Below are 15,990 nucleotides of genomic sequence, written 5' to 3'. Positions count from 1 at the left end.
AGCTTTGGTGCTGTGGTATAATCAATAGTGACCATCAGACTTCTAACAGCTTTGTTGTGTGACATTAGACAGCAGACACTGTTTTGTTAGTTGGGAAACTAAAGAGCAGAAGAGGCATGGTTCACCTTCTACACTCCTTCCCTATTAATTATGACCTGGATGAGCAACATTTTACTCCTCACTACACAATAACTTCTCCAAACTCTTTATCAGAAGAAAATTAATAACTGAGAACAGTATATTTTTATGAATGTATATGAAAGAAGATGCCATGATGATGAAGAGCATTTAAATGACTACATGTATAAATTACTGTATGTCCTTCATGTCTTAGTAGTAAGTAATCCTCACATTTTCAAGACACAGCAAGCTGTATGTTTGTCAGTATGGGGTTAACGAACACCTTCCAGCTAGATTTTTATCAGATTCTACCTAAGTGATAAAATTCAGACAGTTTAAGCCTAAATTAACCAAAATATTTGTAAATAAATGTACCACCCAAGATGACTGATATCATCTAGCAAACTGGTTATCAAATGAGGCCTTGGAGAAGACCTTGAAGAGCAGTGCGAGAAGGTAAAAAAAGCCTAACACAAATTCATACTCATGGGCTGACTGAGACTTAAGGAAAACTTCTCTTCTAAGAGAATCTTTACTATTTCCATGACTTCCTCACTTTCATGAAGTGCCTTTTTTTCCCTAGTCACCCCAAGGTTAAAACTAAAGTGTGATAAACAACATGTAGCAAGAGCTAAAACCAGCGGCAGAATAGAAATGTCAAGGCAGTTGTTTCATCTAACAGAGAACATTAAAGCTTCCTGCTTGGGGGAAAGGTCTTATTTCAGTGGGAGGGTCGCGACTAGTGAGCATACCAGACAGTAGTACAGTGATAGCATATGGAGCGTTTTAGTTTTGGGTCATTAGGTTCAAATGTCTGACCTAGCTTTTAGTTGCCAGTAGTAATTACCATCTGTTGACTATTAGTGGCTATATGAGTTGGTCCTCTGTCTAAATCCTTATAAAATTATTCCCTTTCACAGACAGTATTCCCAATTTTATTAGGTATCCCTCCACCTTTTTGTCCCCCTGAAGGATGGCCACCTCTCAAGGAATCATCCTGTTTTCCACAGAATTGGGCCACACAGGAAGGATTTGGGCTTATTAGGGAGGATGTGTGCACTGGTGCTTATCATGTGGTACCTGCTGTGCAGAGAAAGAGAAACATTCACGCCCCAGGGCTGCCAGTCTGGCCGCCGTTTGTAAAGTCAGAAATTTTAAAGCTAGAGAGAAGCATGAAACCCATTTCATCAAATGTTCTGCATTTCACATGCCATACAACACAACAATCAAAGCTCTACACTCTTCAATACTATTTTGACCTATAGAACAGCTATGCTGTTCTCTTCTAATCTTATTGATCCAAGATAATATTGATAGAACAATAATTTCCTAAGACAGATGATAAATAAAATAGTGTTACCATACCTAACTCGCACCTTATTTTGAGTCTGCATTTCTTTAACTGTAACTTTCAACTAACTGATTTGCTACCAAAATCCTAATATCAGAGGTTTCTTCTTTCGTTGGGTAGTACATGCCGTGACCAACTCCACAGAATTTTTAGCTTCTAAAGGCAAATGTCTTTCAAATTTCAAAGCCTTCCTGGGTGCTTTGAAAAACATTTTAATAAAACAAAGAAAATTTGCAACTTTCATTCTGAAGACAGCTGGGATTTATACTGTCATAATCAGAGAAAATGGCGTCTTCTTACTTTATGTCTCCTGACTTTCTTTTCATGGCTGTTATGTAAGTGTTTTAGTAACAGTGCACTAGAAATTCATTTCACATCTTTAAAGCCTGCAATGTTTCATGTGGAAAGGACATGTTACTGTCTTAACTCCTAGATACACTCATTTGCATTTGGCCTCTTTAATGTTCATCAAATGAGCTTCCAGAATGAAGAAATCTACATGGACTTTATCTAGCAATTTTCACCTGAAATCCTACTGGGATTATGGCTTTTCAAAACATTCTTCCACTCCAATGAGTAAATCTGCATCCAAAATAGCATTCTTCGGGACAAAAACCATAGTAATCTTAGGGGTTTTATTATTTATTTTTACTCTTAACATTTCAGGACCTTATACCACAATTATTTTCTGCCATGTACTGTCTAACCAGTTTTCCATCCATTTAATGGGAGTCCCTTTAATTCTCTACAGTTCTATCGCAACATCTTCTATTATAAAGGATACTATTAAAAAGTTTAGTTCCTCTGTATTCAGATAATTGTGACACAGCTAGAGTCCTCATTTTTCATTGTGTTTCTGAGACTTTCTTACATTGATTTTTTCAGAAGTCAGTGGTTACTAGAACAACAACTGACATCAGTCACTTGAAATAAGGAATCTGAACAATTTTTGCTTTTACTCATAGTAGTATAACTGTGTAGGGAGATCCTGTTGTGAGGAGAGGGAAGACTCACCTTCTTGTGTTTGTGTCAGGTTGAGCAGGTTTAAGTCAGGTTCAGCAGTGGACATGGCATGCTCTTCAATCCTCACATAGCAAAAACCTGGAAGATCCAGAATACACTTTAGTGGCTACTGCTCCTGAAGACAACAGTCTGTTGTTTGCAGGCTCACTGTGCTGTGCGGTGTGGGAGGAATCCCAGAAAGCAGACACAGCCCTACAGTAGCTGAGACAAATGCCATACACAATTCTTTGTAATTCTGTTAACCAGTCAGTGGCAATTCAGTGGTAATAGTTAAATGCTTGACTCTTCTTTTGCTCACTGTCTTTCCTCCTAGAAAAATTATACCTATGTATTTAAAAATACTTATTTCAAAATACCAGGCATAAGAATTTCCCCACAAAGTTTTATTTCCAAAAGAAGTGTTTCTCATTCCTTTTATTTCTCCGTCTCTACAGCTGGCAACTAAACAGTGTACATTCTTATCATCTCCCTTAGTATTTTATTTCTTTCAGTTCAAGCTAGTTATCAGCTATCTGCAGGATACTCCACAGACTCTCTTTAAACACTCCTATTACTCACACTCCAGACACACCCCACCCAAAAGCAGCCAAAAATCTGTGTGGCCCAAAACCAGACTTCTCCTCTGTGATGGCTCTCATCAGAATCTTCATCTTTGGGGGCTTTGTTTCTCGAACAAAGGAGATAGGTCTCCTCCAGCACCAAGGGTGTGGAGGATAAATGTCCAGAAACTGAGTGACCAGAGCTATCAGCCCTACAGAGGAGAGAGCTCGTGCCCGTAGAGATCCACAATTACCAGTACCAGGTCCTGCTGGCTCCCTCGACCTGTCTTAAGATGCACACAAAACCAAGAAGTATTTCTGTATCACTATTACCATTACAGGTAAGGCAGCTTGTGCTGGCCTGTAGTCTCCTTCAAGGCATTTCATCACTTACTGACCCTTCACTAAGCAAGTCTATAAGAATCTCCAGTGCATCACCTAGAAGCATCACCCAGAAGAAAGGTCCACTCAGCACAAACTTTTCTTCACCCCTCCCTCTAGCCCCTCATCATGAAACGGCACAACCATAGTTCGACATAGAAGCTTCCTTCCTCTTTTCTAGATTAAGGTCTATTTTTCCACAGTTCTCTGGTACCACAGACAGGTGAGAGCCCTAAGAATATCACAAGCAGTTTTCTCCTCTTTGTCTCCCTCCTGAAGCCCTTGATGATCTCTGAATCAAGGCAATTTGTGCCAGGGCTTCCAGTCATCAACGGGACTTTCACTGGACTATTCAGACTCCCATCTGCCCTCTATGTGATGTTTCTGTTGTTTCAAGAAAACACTACACAGGCTTTCTGTCCTTTTGCACTCTGCTGAATGTCTTGTCTGTTCTTCTTAATGTCAGGAATGCTGAATTCATGAAAGAAAAAAAGAAGAAAACATCATGCCCTACAAATGCTGTGTTTGAGTGTTCCTGAAGAATACTGAGTGCTGTTACAGCTGATACCTTTTAAATATCAGATACCTTCACATACATTAAATTGACTGTGTGTTTGCTTTTGTGTTAGTTTGGAGACAGTTCTGCTTTGAATTGTTTTAAAAGACAGGGGTTTTGTTTGTTCCAGTACTGAAAATGCAAAGCCTTACATTTAAAGGATGAGGACAGCTTTCAAAAAACTGTCTGGGGCTTTGGGGGTGTTAGTGTTTATGGCAATTGCTCCTGTCAATGTGTAATGACAGTTAAGTATTTTCTACAGTGACTTTCACAACCAGAATCAATCAGCTAGCAGCATGAATACACAGCAGTACATACGCAGCCATAAATTGATTTACAGGGTCATTACTTTTCTCACTAAGTTAAGGGAGCAGCTCCTGTTAGTGACACCAGGAGATACTTGACATTCAACTGCTCATAAAATCATAAGACACAGAAACAAGACTGAATCTTTCAAACTGATCCTAGGAGCTACTGGGAAATTACATTCAAAGCTAATATAACAATTCAAGATTCAGGGTGACCCTGATAAAATAGCACAAATAATCTATCTGGAGCCCATATTATAGAATTAAACTTTCAATGGCATGGAATTACTATGGAATTACTTCACGTTTATGTGTGTCTGAAAAAACTTTTAAGGAGTAAAAAAGCAATTTCTTATGGTAAACTTTCTTACTATGCATAGCTTATATGAAATAGCACATTCCATTAAAATTTGCAGCCAGTTTTATAATACTGAGACATTGTTTAATACCTGTTCTAATTGTTGATACTTTTTAGGACAGACTTCCTTCTGATAAGTATAAATAAAACTAGCAATGTTATATCAACTCTGCATTCTAAGATTTCTTTTAAGCCGAAAGGGATCTTCCACTGTTCAACAACTTTCCTGCCACTTAATACCTGTCATTGCCATCCTCTGACTGCTAGTTCTCTATGTTCTACCACCAAGTCTATGTTCTGTACTTCAACTTGAAAGACCTTTCTGTCTCCTGAATATCAAAGGTTGACACTTCAGAGCTTTTATGTTACTGCATGTGCTACTCCTGACACAGCTGAATAAAGATATTGCACTCAGAGCTTACCTGAATCAGCTTTAACACTGCAACTCTGTAATAGCAGTTTTCCTCTCATTGCTACCCCATCCCCAGTATCTCTTCCTCCAACTTGTCACTGCTTTTAGTGTTCCTCCCTAAATTTCACTCAAGACTTGGCATTGCCATCAGAGTGATACGGAAATGGAAATTGTAGGCCTGCAACAATGTAGCATGTTTTCTCTTGGTGGTTTAACTTTTTGCTCAGTATTTTCTTTGGTAGAGAGGTAACTAGCATCACAATCTGAATGCTCAGCTGCCATTCCTAGTAATGCAGGGATATTTCAAAAACATATTTTTTGGGGAAAAAAAAAATCAATCCTTTCCTTCTTCAGATATGAGTTGATTTAGGTCTTGAATAGATTTTCCAAATAGGCTATCATTTATGGTGCAAACCACAAAGCCTTAATAAATAAAGGGCCCTTTAGCTGGTGTTTTTCTCATCACTAACACAGAACAAGTATGTTGGGAAAATCAGCAAGACTGTCGTCTCCCAAATATTTACCTTCTCTAGTTTTCTGGACAAGTTCAGGCACTTTATTAAAATCCTTACGTTAATTTCTGTGAAAAAAAAAAAAAAAAAGAAAAAAAGAAAAAAAGAAGAGGAAACACAACAGTTTTTGCCATGGATTTTTTCTGTTTAGATTTTCCTCTAAAACTTCAAGTTTGAAGCAAAACCATATACCAAGCTCTAGAGATTACTTGACCAAAGAAGTTGAAGGCTTTATGTGTCTGCAGGTTTCTTCTATAACTACTTTCATGCCAGGACCATTCTGTTTGCCATTCTTCATCTCCATCTTCAGCTCCTGCCCTGTCTTAGCTCTTTATTCTGCTTAGATGTTGATAAAGCTGTTTAGATAATATCTTTGTAGCTTGTGTTTTCTTTTCAAGAACAGGCATCTCCTTTACCTCAGTCACATTTACTGAATGATTTTTTGATAATTCTGTAAGTATTAAAATCAGTAAGATCACTGAAATCCCTAAGACTGATATCATTAAGTCTGTATGAGCTTCTACTGTGTGTTAGAGCAGCACTGTCATTGTGGTAGAAAGGTTAATGCAAAAAGCTAGTTTAAGTCACACCTGTGTAGTAGCAGAAATGTTGTGTCGGATTTACAGGGGGCAGACTTTGGCCTGTTTAGGGGCCTGGTTGACAGAGACCCTTGTGAGGGTCCTGAAGGGCAAAGGAGTCCGGAAAGGCTGGACACTCTTCAAGAAGGAAATCTGAAAGGCACAGGAGCAGTCTAGCCTCACTACTGAAAGATGGGCTGGCAAGATAGAAGACTGGCTTGGCTGAAGAAAAGCTTTGGCTGGAGCTCAGCGAAAAAAAGGAGTTTATGATCTTTGAAAAAAGGGGCAGGAAACTCAGGAGGACTGCAAGGAAGTCATGAGGTTATGCAGGGAGAAAATTAAGAGGGCCAAAGCCCAGCTGGAACTTAACCTGACTACTGCCTTAAAAGACAATAAAAAATGTTTCTATAAATATATTTGCAACAAAAGGAGGGCTAAAAAGAATCTCTACATTTAATGGATGTACATGTCTGGAGCACAAGTCTTATGAGGAGCAGCTGAAGGAACTGGGGTTGTTTAGCCTGGACAAAAGGAGGCTCAGAGGTCTTTTCAAACTTAAATGATTCTACGCTTATTTTTCTGCATGCACAGATGACTTTTTCTCCCTGTTTCTCTCTAGTGATAAAATAGGGGCAAAGTATTTCCAGGTTTATAAAGCCTTATGAAACTTGTTTGCTTATTTACCATTTATATTGTCATTATGAATACAATCCTTTGACAAGAACCAACACATTAATGTGCTAGATGCTGCACAAACAGAAGCTAGGAAAACAGTTTCTGTCACAAAGACTCCATTCACAGCCTATATACAAGACAAGACACAACAGGTGAATACTGACAGTGAAAAAGAATGGACATTTAAAAAAACTGAACTTTCAGTTTCCCAGTTAGATTTAGAAATGATTCCTGAATGAGATAGAAATGGAATCCTACTGAACAATAACAGTCCTACCATATCGGTAACATATTTGTTCATCTTCTGAGTAATATAGTGGAGGGAATTTTAAGGAAGGTAATGGAGCAGATTTGTGCCTATTTGTGTCACAATTCTCCAACATAGAAGAGGCACTGTAGCTCGAGGCACTGTAAGTCAAGGCATAAGGGTACCTTTCGAAAACTTAGCAAGTGGCAGTGAATGTTGTTGCTGCAGTATAGATTGATAGAATCATAGAATAGTTAGGGTTGGAAAGGATCTTAAGACCATCTAGTTCCAACCCCACTGTCATGTGCAGGGACACCTCACAATAGACCATGTCACCAAAGACTCTGTCCAGCCTGCCCTTGAACACTGCCAGGGACTGAGCATTTACCACTTCTTTGGGCAACCTGTTCCAGTGCCTCACCACCAACACAGAAAAGAATTTCTTCATTATATCTAATCCGAATTTCGCCTGTGGACACTGATGAAAGAGAAGCTTCTTTTTTGCCCTGAATGCACCTGTTACAAGGAAGATGTTATATTCTTCGGAACTCTATGTCACAAAACAGAAACTTTACACTTGAAAAAATCTCCCTGCTGTGTGTCATTCCTATTTCCACAAATAAAAAAGAACATTTCTTAACCCCGCTAAATGTTCCTGTTACAAGACTCGTAGTTCATAACAGCATGTAGTGCGTGTTACCAGTTCATAAAAAGCTATGCCCATCTTCAGTGTGAGAGCAGAATCTTTTTTTCAGTTTAAAGCATACAGCTCAGGATTTTACTGTTTTCAAATTCTCGGTTTCCAATTTCTGCTACCTATTAAGGAAAATTCTGTCTCTCTTCTATGAGACTCCACTTTCCTCTACCCCATGCAAAAGCTTAACAAACAGCATATTTCTCCTGAGAATGCAGTTTAATAGGCAGAATGTACACAGTTCCACTTTTGAGACCCCCCACATGGACTGGATTGTGCTTAGACAATATTGCTGTAATCAATTAGCACTTTGACAATTAGCCAAGCACAGGACCTGGGCCTCCTGCAGCAGGTGATGCAGAACTTTCAATTACATCTTTCTATTTCCCACAGCTCAGCACTGAATTAATAATACACTCTGGTGGCAGGCTAATAGAAATGAAGATATAGATTAGCTGTAGTAATAAAAGCAGAAGGGATAACTTTAGGTGAACAGTAGAAAAGCCTTACATATAGCTGTATATCCTGTGAGACAGCATTAAGCAATAGGTGACCTTCATCAAACTAGAATACATTGGCTCTTATTTACACATTTGCCTCAAAAAGTCTCATAGCTGCCCTTCCAGAGCTTTCATGTAGGTCATGAATTCCTATGTGATTAGGTGTTGGTGTGTACTCAAAGCAGGAACTGATTTTTCTAATTTAGGACATAGCTGTTTCGCCAAGCTTTCTTTGCCACGATTAGTTACATCATCTCCCATCTCTGTTTTGTAATGTAAACTCTGAAGCAGCAGATGGCGTATGTGAAAAGGAAACTGGGTGTAACTCAGTTAAAAAAAACAAATTAACCAAAACTAATTCCCAGTTTGCTCTGCATTCTCTGCTATCTGCACATCTACCTACTTCAGCTACAAGACAGAAATGGGCTACCTTGTCATTTCAGTTTTTGATACACTCTGCATGTGTTCTGTAATTTACCCATTTCTTCTCACTCTTCTGTCAAGGGCATCAGTTTGTAACAAATTCCTGCGCGAAAAAATGAGAAACATACTGAAAAAAAGTAAAAAGAGATCACTAAAGATAAATCTTGGCACTGACATGTTTCTGGGCCCCCCTTTCCTTTTCTTTGAAGGCAATTTCAGATCACCAGCCAAACCTGACTAAAAGCTGTAGACTTCTTTCTTGCCATTTATTATTACTGTTTCCTTCTCTATGCAGATGGATCCTTCAAGACGCAATAAATATGTTACCCAGATAACAAAGAACAAACTAACAAAACATAAATCATTAAGTGCCAAAGGAGCTGCTCAAATAATAAGAAACAGCAACATCTGTTTCTCCCGTTTCTAAGTGCTTTCTGGTAGAATAATAGGCAAAGAAGCTCTTCCCTCCAGAAGAGGTTGGAATTGTCCAAGCAAAAAAACCAAACAACAGGTGTTTTCAGAGTTGGTAAAGTCTTATAATGCTACCCAAAAAATATTATGCAATCAAGAAGAGACCTCTGTCTTTCCAGGCACATCTACTCAGTTCTCAGAATGTGACAAGTGGCTCTTGATTCTTGTCTCTTGTAGCTAACACTGGTAAGGATGTACGTAACATTAAACTGAAGTGGTTGAATCTAGTGCACTTCAGGACCTGGGGCATCTCTCCTCAACCCGCCAGAGCTAAACCCTGTGTACTTTCAGAACCACGTTTCCCCCACCCCAGCCCAATAACGTCACTACTCCTTTTACCATCTGCAGATCTGGCCAGCAGCAAGATGCAGGCACACACGCTCAAAATTAACATTGCCTCTCACAAAAACTAAGAGAGAACAACGCATTTTCCATCAACTTGCATCTTACATGTGCATGCACACACACAGTATAGACAGTGAGAAAACATTCAATAATAGGACTTTATGGTAAGAAGAAAAGCCTGCGGCGATCAGGTGCTGGGCTCAGGCTGATGAGTGCACTGTCAGCTTTCTTGCAAGTTACTGGCCTTTTTTATCCCCGCTTCTGTCCATTTCTCTGTTCTTGTTCTTCCCTCAACTTTAATCCCTCTCTAGGTCACCTCAGCCTTAAAGCAGTATTACTGACAAGGTTACGCCTAAGTGCTGTTGGCCTTGCAAGACTGCACTTCCCAAAATGTCTCCAGTGCTCCTCCAAAACTGTATGTGAAGCGTGGCAGTCTCTCACATCATTTCCACTTAACTAGTTGTGAAATCCTGTCCTTCCTCAGGGTGCTATATATAACTGTGAGCCTCTTCCATTGTTATTTACATTCGGCAGTTTCCCATGTTGTATACAGCAGTTTCCTGTGGTCTGTTCAGCTAGCCAAATCCTATGCCATGCCTCATGCACATGGCTACCTGGCAAGGTACTCACCTGTGTGCATAGGTTTAAATACCTGCCTAAATTTCACTGGTTTCCTCAGTGTAAATAAAAAGTGGCTATTTTTTATTCACAAAAAAAAAAAAAAAATCAGAAGATTTTTGTGCATTAACCTTTAGAGAAACATTGCAAGATAATTGCAATTAATCACAACTCCAGAATAAATCCCAAATTACTGTTATCTCTCTCCATGTACTATTAATTTATCAATGTTATGAAGAACATATTTTTTATAATGTTTCTGCACTTTTTCACACAATGCAGACATAGTCTTTAACGTATTCTAAAGACTGCTGTAATCTCATATCTGAAAACATCCAATCTAAAATCCCAGTAAGAAGGCATGTAAGATGAGAACTAAGAAGTTCTTTTACTTCTCACAGAAGTTCAAATTTACTTGAAGAAAAATATGTATATATTATACATATATTTATGTTTGTATGTTTTTAGTTTAGCCAGTACCTGTTCAGGACAGACATTGTTTTTCTCAACAGTTTCCTAAGAGTTGTTTTAAACATGATGTAAAAGCAACCCGGTACTACTTTAAAAGTACACTGTATGCTGACAAGGAGGATACTACTATCTCCTCCTGTAAACGAATTTCAGTTAAGGTTTTGGCAACTTATGTTTTGTATTTTACATTTTCTGAGGCAGAGAGCTTTTTATCACAGTCTTCAAATAATTTTGCTATAATGTGCAATACATTTACTTCCCTTCATTGGCAATATTCAGCAGCATACTCTGTTTATTTTTGCCGTTGTCTTTTGCCTGTTTTAAATATGGCCAAGACTACTGAACTCCTTCAATTGCTTGTTGCATGAGCCATCTGGTATATGGGCATAAGGAAAGAATAAATGCACACAGTGACATACGCAGCCTACAGCAGCATGCTCAACTTTCAGTGACAGCCATCTTGTTTCCCTCAGCAGAGATGGGACAAGACTGTTTGTTAAGAATGACATACAGTTTGTTTGATATTTGGGGTGAAAACATACCTTCATATCTGCATAACATTACATTGTTTGCAAGACTGTTATAGATTTTGCAGTCTATAAAAACAAAAGAAGATCAAAAGTCTGAGAACAGAGGCAAAGCCAAAAACCAAAAATGTTTCCTTTCTTACAGAGGAATATTGGAGCTGCAAACTCACTGCAGTTAATTATGGATTTTAATACTGCTGGAGTAGCTGGGATCAAAATTGCTTACATGCCAACTGAGCTAGGAAACTTGTGAGTTGTTTTAAAAATCCTACTGCTTCTGTAAAGACTTCATATGGTAAAGAGGAAATAAGTGACCTAGCCAAGTGAAAGTCTGCCCTCTGGCTCTGGCCTGTGCATTCAGCTGGCTGAGTAATAGACGGTCTGCCTGGAAGGATTTGCCTTTTTTAATGGTTCAGATGTGCAGTTCAGAATTCGCATAAGAAGGAAGCAGAGTTTAAGTCTCCCTGTTCAGGATAATTGCTACAATGGCATAATACCTGTGGGAGAAGTGTCTTTTTCTAGCTAGGAATGTAGTTACTCTACTGTACATTGCACATAAAGATGGAAAATGCTCTTAAAAGACCATATTGTGAAACCTTAACAGTAAAAGTAATTCCAATTTAAAGAAAGTCAAGCATAATTAAGCATAATCCCTTCTATAATTTTGATCAACGCACTTTTTTTTAATAATAAGTGGGGATTTTTTGCTGCAGAAGAGTCTACTTCGCCTGCTGATAATGTTCAAGGATATTACGAATTCATTTATCCAACAGGTGGAACCGACAATGTCTTTACATTTTTTTGGGTCATTTAGGCCATTAGAAAATATCAAAAGCCAAAAATGTGTCTGCTTTTATTTCTATGTAGAAGCTGGTCTACAAATATTACAAACTGCCTTCTTTTCTTTCAAATGCAACAATTAAGTGCATGTGAAATAATTTAGTGGGATTATGTCCTCTTTTTAAGTGTTACTTTTGGATATCTACTTAATGTTGGCACTGGAGATCACTTTTCTCTGAATGTGAATAGCTGAGTTGATAAGGTAAAATGAGTTTCAAAGGAAAAGCCTAGTGGTTAATAACAGCTCACTAATGAATGCTAATGCAGCAGCAGATGCAAAGGCTTCAGGTAAATTTGAACCAGACAGAAAAGATGATCAGAGATCCTCATGTAAGGCTCATATACAATGGCAATTTTTGTATGCAGGATCTCAAGCATGTAAGAAATTTTTAAAAAGCAGTTTGGGACTAACTTGCTCCTAGTGGGGTATAAAGGACTTGTTCATTCAGATTTTCTTTCAGTCCAGACTATAAACAGAAAAGGTAGGATAACCTGAAATACTACTTATTTCAGACCTTGTTGAAATAACTGACATCTTACTTTCATTAAACCCTTTCTCTCTCACACATATGTGATACACACACACAGATACTCAGCTGTCTCTAAGCGCAGGCAAAGTAGCTCTTTTCTGGAGGTGTACTCGGCAAGGCAACAGAATGGCTATGGCTTTGCTATATATACATCCAGTGCCAGAAATTTTGAGACAGCAAAGGCTGTCTGATATAGCTCCAAAATTCAGCCTGCAACTCCTTTCCATAGCAGCATCTAGCTTATCTCCCTTGGGATGACAAAATTAATTGATCTTTACCTGTTGAAAAGTACAGAGGTGGTTCAGCACACACCCCCAAAACAGATAGACAATTTGAACTACTTATCTATCAGGCTGGAAAGAAAGAGAGAAGGCTCCTTGTTTGTATTGGTTTTAAATACTCAGAAGTGGTGGGTGATGGAGGTCACATAAGCAGATAAATAATTTCTGGAAAGAGCAAGAGGTAAAAATCAAAGAGATACACCACTGACTGGAGAAGAAACAACAAGAAGGCAAATGAAACCAGAGGATTATTTCAGAGTCAAATAAATCTCTTTGAACTTCTGAGAGACAAACAGCTTGCCAGTGTCAAGTGAGTGTGGAAAAGGGGGAAAATTAGACAGGTGAGCCTCAGCAAATGCGTTTATGTCAGTCACAACTTTGGCATGCCCCTCTAGCAGAGAACACAGACAGTGCACACATCAGCTAAAAGCAGAACTGTTTATGTCCTCAAAATTTTCTCTCAGAACAAATCTTAAGAAAAACCTTAAGAAAAATCAGTCTTATCAATTACTGCATACCATATAGATCTAATATTATTTCTCAGAGAGTGGAAGAAATTCATCCTGGATTGCCAGCTACCAGATTTTTGCACCTTCAGGTAGAAGATAAGCCAGAGGAAGCCAGGTATGAGTGTTTGTCTATTTGTATATCAATAGTTTCCACCAATATAATGGCTTTGCATTTCTTTTGGTTTATCTCTGTGCATTTAAAGAACAGAGAGATGAAGATGGGCTTCTATGTTTTACTAGCTAATGTGGCAACTGCTGTACTATTACTCAGTATCATTCACTGCTACAAATCTTCTGGAGACTAAAAAGCATTTACACTGAAATTGCTTGAAGAGCATTCACATCTACAGCGATCAGGATGTCTTTGGCTCTGAAGAGAAGAAATATTTTCCCTTCTCTCTACAGGAGCAAGGGCTTAGACACAAACCAAACCAAAAGAACACTTTCAGGCAGCACTGTGCTATTAAAATGCTCTCCTGGTTGCACCTTCTCATACATAACATATTTTTAAGAATCTTAGAGCATGAAGACGTATTGCAGTAAAACGTGGCCACCATATTTTAAGAAGTATAACAGTGACATCTAGTGCAACAAAATTGCATGGCAGGGCACAGAAATGTCTTTGGTAGCCTATTTTAATTTCTTCAAATACTGAGGCTAAAGTTCTTGTCAGCAAGTTTCTGCAAGCTAAACTTACTAAATTATCTTTGATGTAGTATTTGACCAGATTGACATTAATTTATTAAGTATTGGTCAACAAAACAAGATAAAGATTTATGATGTGAGAGAGCAATAACCATTAAAGGAAGAAATGAAGCTTTTTTGGGGGTGGTTCTGATGTACTCTTAAAAGAGAGACCTACCATGCTGTCATAGCCGGAATTTTTGTATTACCAGTTGGGTCACCAGTTTCAGGTACCTCTTGGACCTCTTTTACAAAAGAAATGAAGGAAGTTAAATGGAAATGTAGTAGGTAAAGTATAATTTTTCTCACTTGTGATTTAAGAGTATCTTAGTCGCTTTGCATTGTGGCCACTTAGCCAGGAAAGACAGTCCTACTCAAAGTGCCTTGCTCATGCTGAAGAGATTTGTGTTTGCTTGCAATCTCCCTGATTATCTTTAACTGTTAGTTCTGATTACTGAGGATCCTTTTGGATCATTATGGCTTGAGACAGGAGGAGACAACATATTTATTTAGAAAAAGAAAGCTGCTCTATTTCTTTCAAGGAATTTCCAGGTGGAAAATATTAATACCTGCTGCACTGCATATGTGCAGTAACTCCAAAGCCCTCAGGATATGTTGCATGAGGGTATATACTGTGTAATATGTGTCCAATAAACCCAGCATTTTCCAGAATCATGGTATTCCCTCTCTGTGCATATGTGCTATGGAAATTTCCAGGCTTTCTGGACTCACAGTTTCTCCATTATAGCTACCACGCAGTAACTCCAACAGGGCTGAATGATGGCCAGGAATCCTAATGAAAGATATACAACTTTGAATTCTGTTATATTATTCAGTTTTGAAATAAAATCCTTGGTAAGCAAGACAGGAAAGTTTGATTTACCTCTTGTCTCCAACTGTCTTTCTGACCACCTTATAACTGAAAGCAAAGCAGCCCATAACACCTGTATGTAAACAATGAGGACTTTCTAAGGAAATGAGATAGGTTTCCTCCTCCTGAACTAGTCACAAATGAAGATTCAGAGATCAACCAATGCCAGGGAAATGCAGCAAAACCAGAAGAGCCCAAGAGACAAACTAAAAAAGATTGTTCAATGACATCGGGAGCTTTCTAGCTGAAAAATATGAGAAATGCTTAATTTAGAGAGGAAATTAATCAGGGGAGATCAGAGAAGTGTATCAATAACACAAGCAAAGAGGAATCAGATACTTCAATCCATCATCCCAGGGTACAAAAGGGCTATTACAAATACAAGTGCAAATTAACAAGAGAGTTAATCTCAACTAAATACAATCAAGTAGATATTTTGACTGAAACGATCGTATTACATGCTGACAAGCTTGCCACTCGAGTTATTAAAATCCTGTGTTGCAAGCCAAACCAAAACCAGATCTCACATTTTCAATGGAGCAAAAAGTAGTAAATCACAGGGTAGTTATAAGAAGCCCATAATACGTGTTCACTCTCGCAGGCTGAAGTCCTGCCCACACATGGTTGCCAGCTGGGCAGAAACCTCTCATCCCAGCCAGAACTTTTCACCTCAGAAGAAGTTTTAAATTAAACCCCAAGTGTCCTCTCCCTGAATTCACCACAGCAGCTGCCTTTCCCTACTCGTGACTCATTAAAGCTGTGCTCAGCAGGAAGCAAGAAACCATGCATGGGCCCCTAAATTTTTACTGTGTCTGAATCTTTCACTTTCCTCTTTTATAATTGATTGTTTAAAGCTTCCACTTGAGTCCTGCTGTGCCTGAAATTCTTACAGTTTTTCAAAGGTAGAATCTCCCATTCTCCCATCGAGTATGGTGTGAACAGTTGAGGCTACATACTTGACTGCCTTAAAACCAGAAAAAGCTGCTCTTCTCATCATACTTTCCAGTCTCTAAAGCAGTCCTACAATGCAGCCATGATCTCTTCATTCCATTCTATGGTCTCATTATATACAGTTTGATTTTGAGCCAACTATGTGAGATTTCTCTGCCTGGCATAAATTAATTCGCTGCATCTTCCTCTTCTCCTGCTGCAGCCTCATATCCTGT

Source organism: Lathamus discolor, chromosome 1 (assembly GCF_037157495.1).
Source record: "Lathamus discolor isolate bLatDis1 chromosome 1, bLatDis1.hap1, whole genome shotgun sequence".
Taxonomy (NCBI): domain Eukaryota; kingdom Metazoa; phylum Chordata; class Aves; order Psittaciformes; family Psittacidae; genus Lathamus; species Lathamus discolor.
This window is presented reverse-complemented; position numbering follows the sequence as displayed.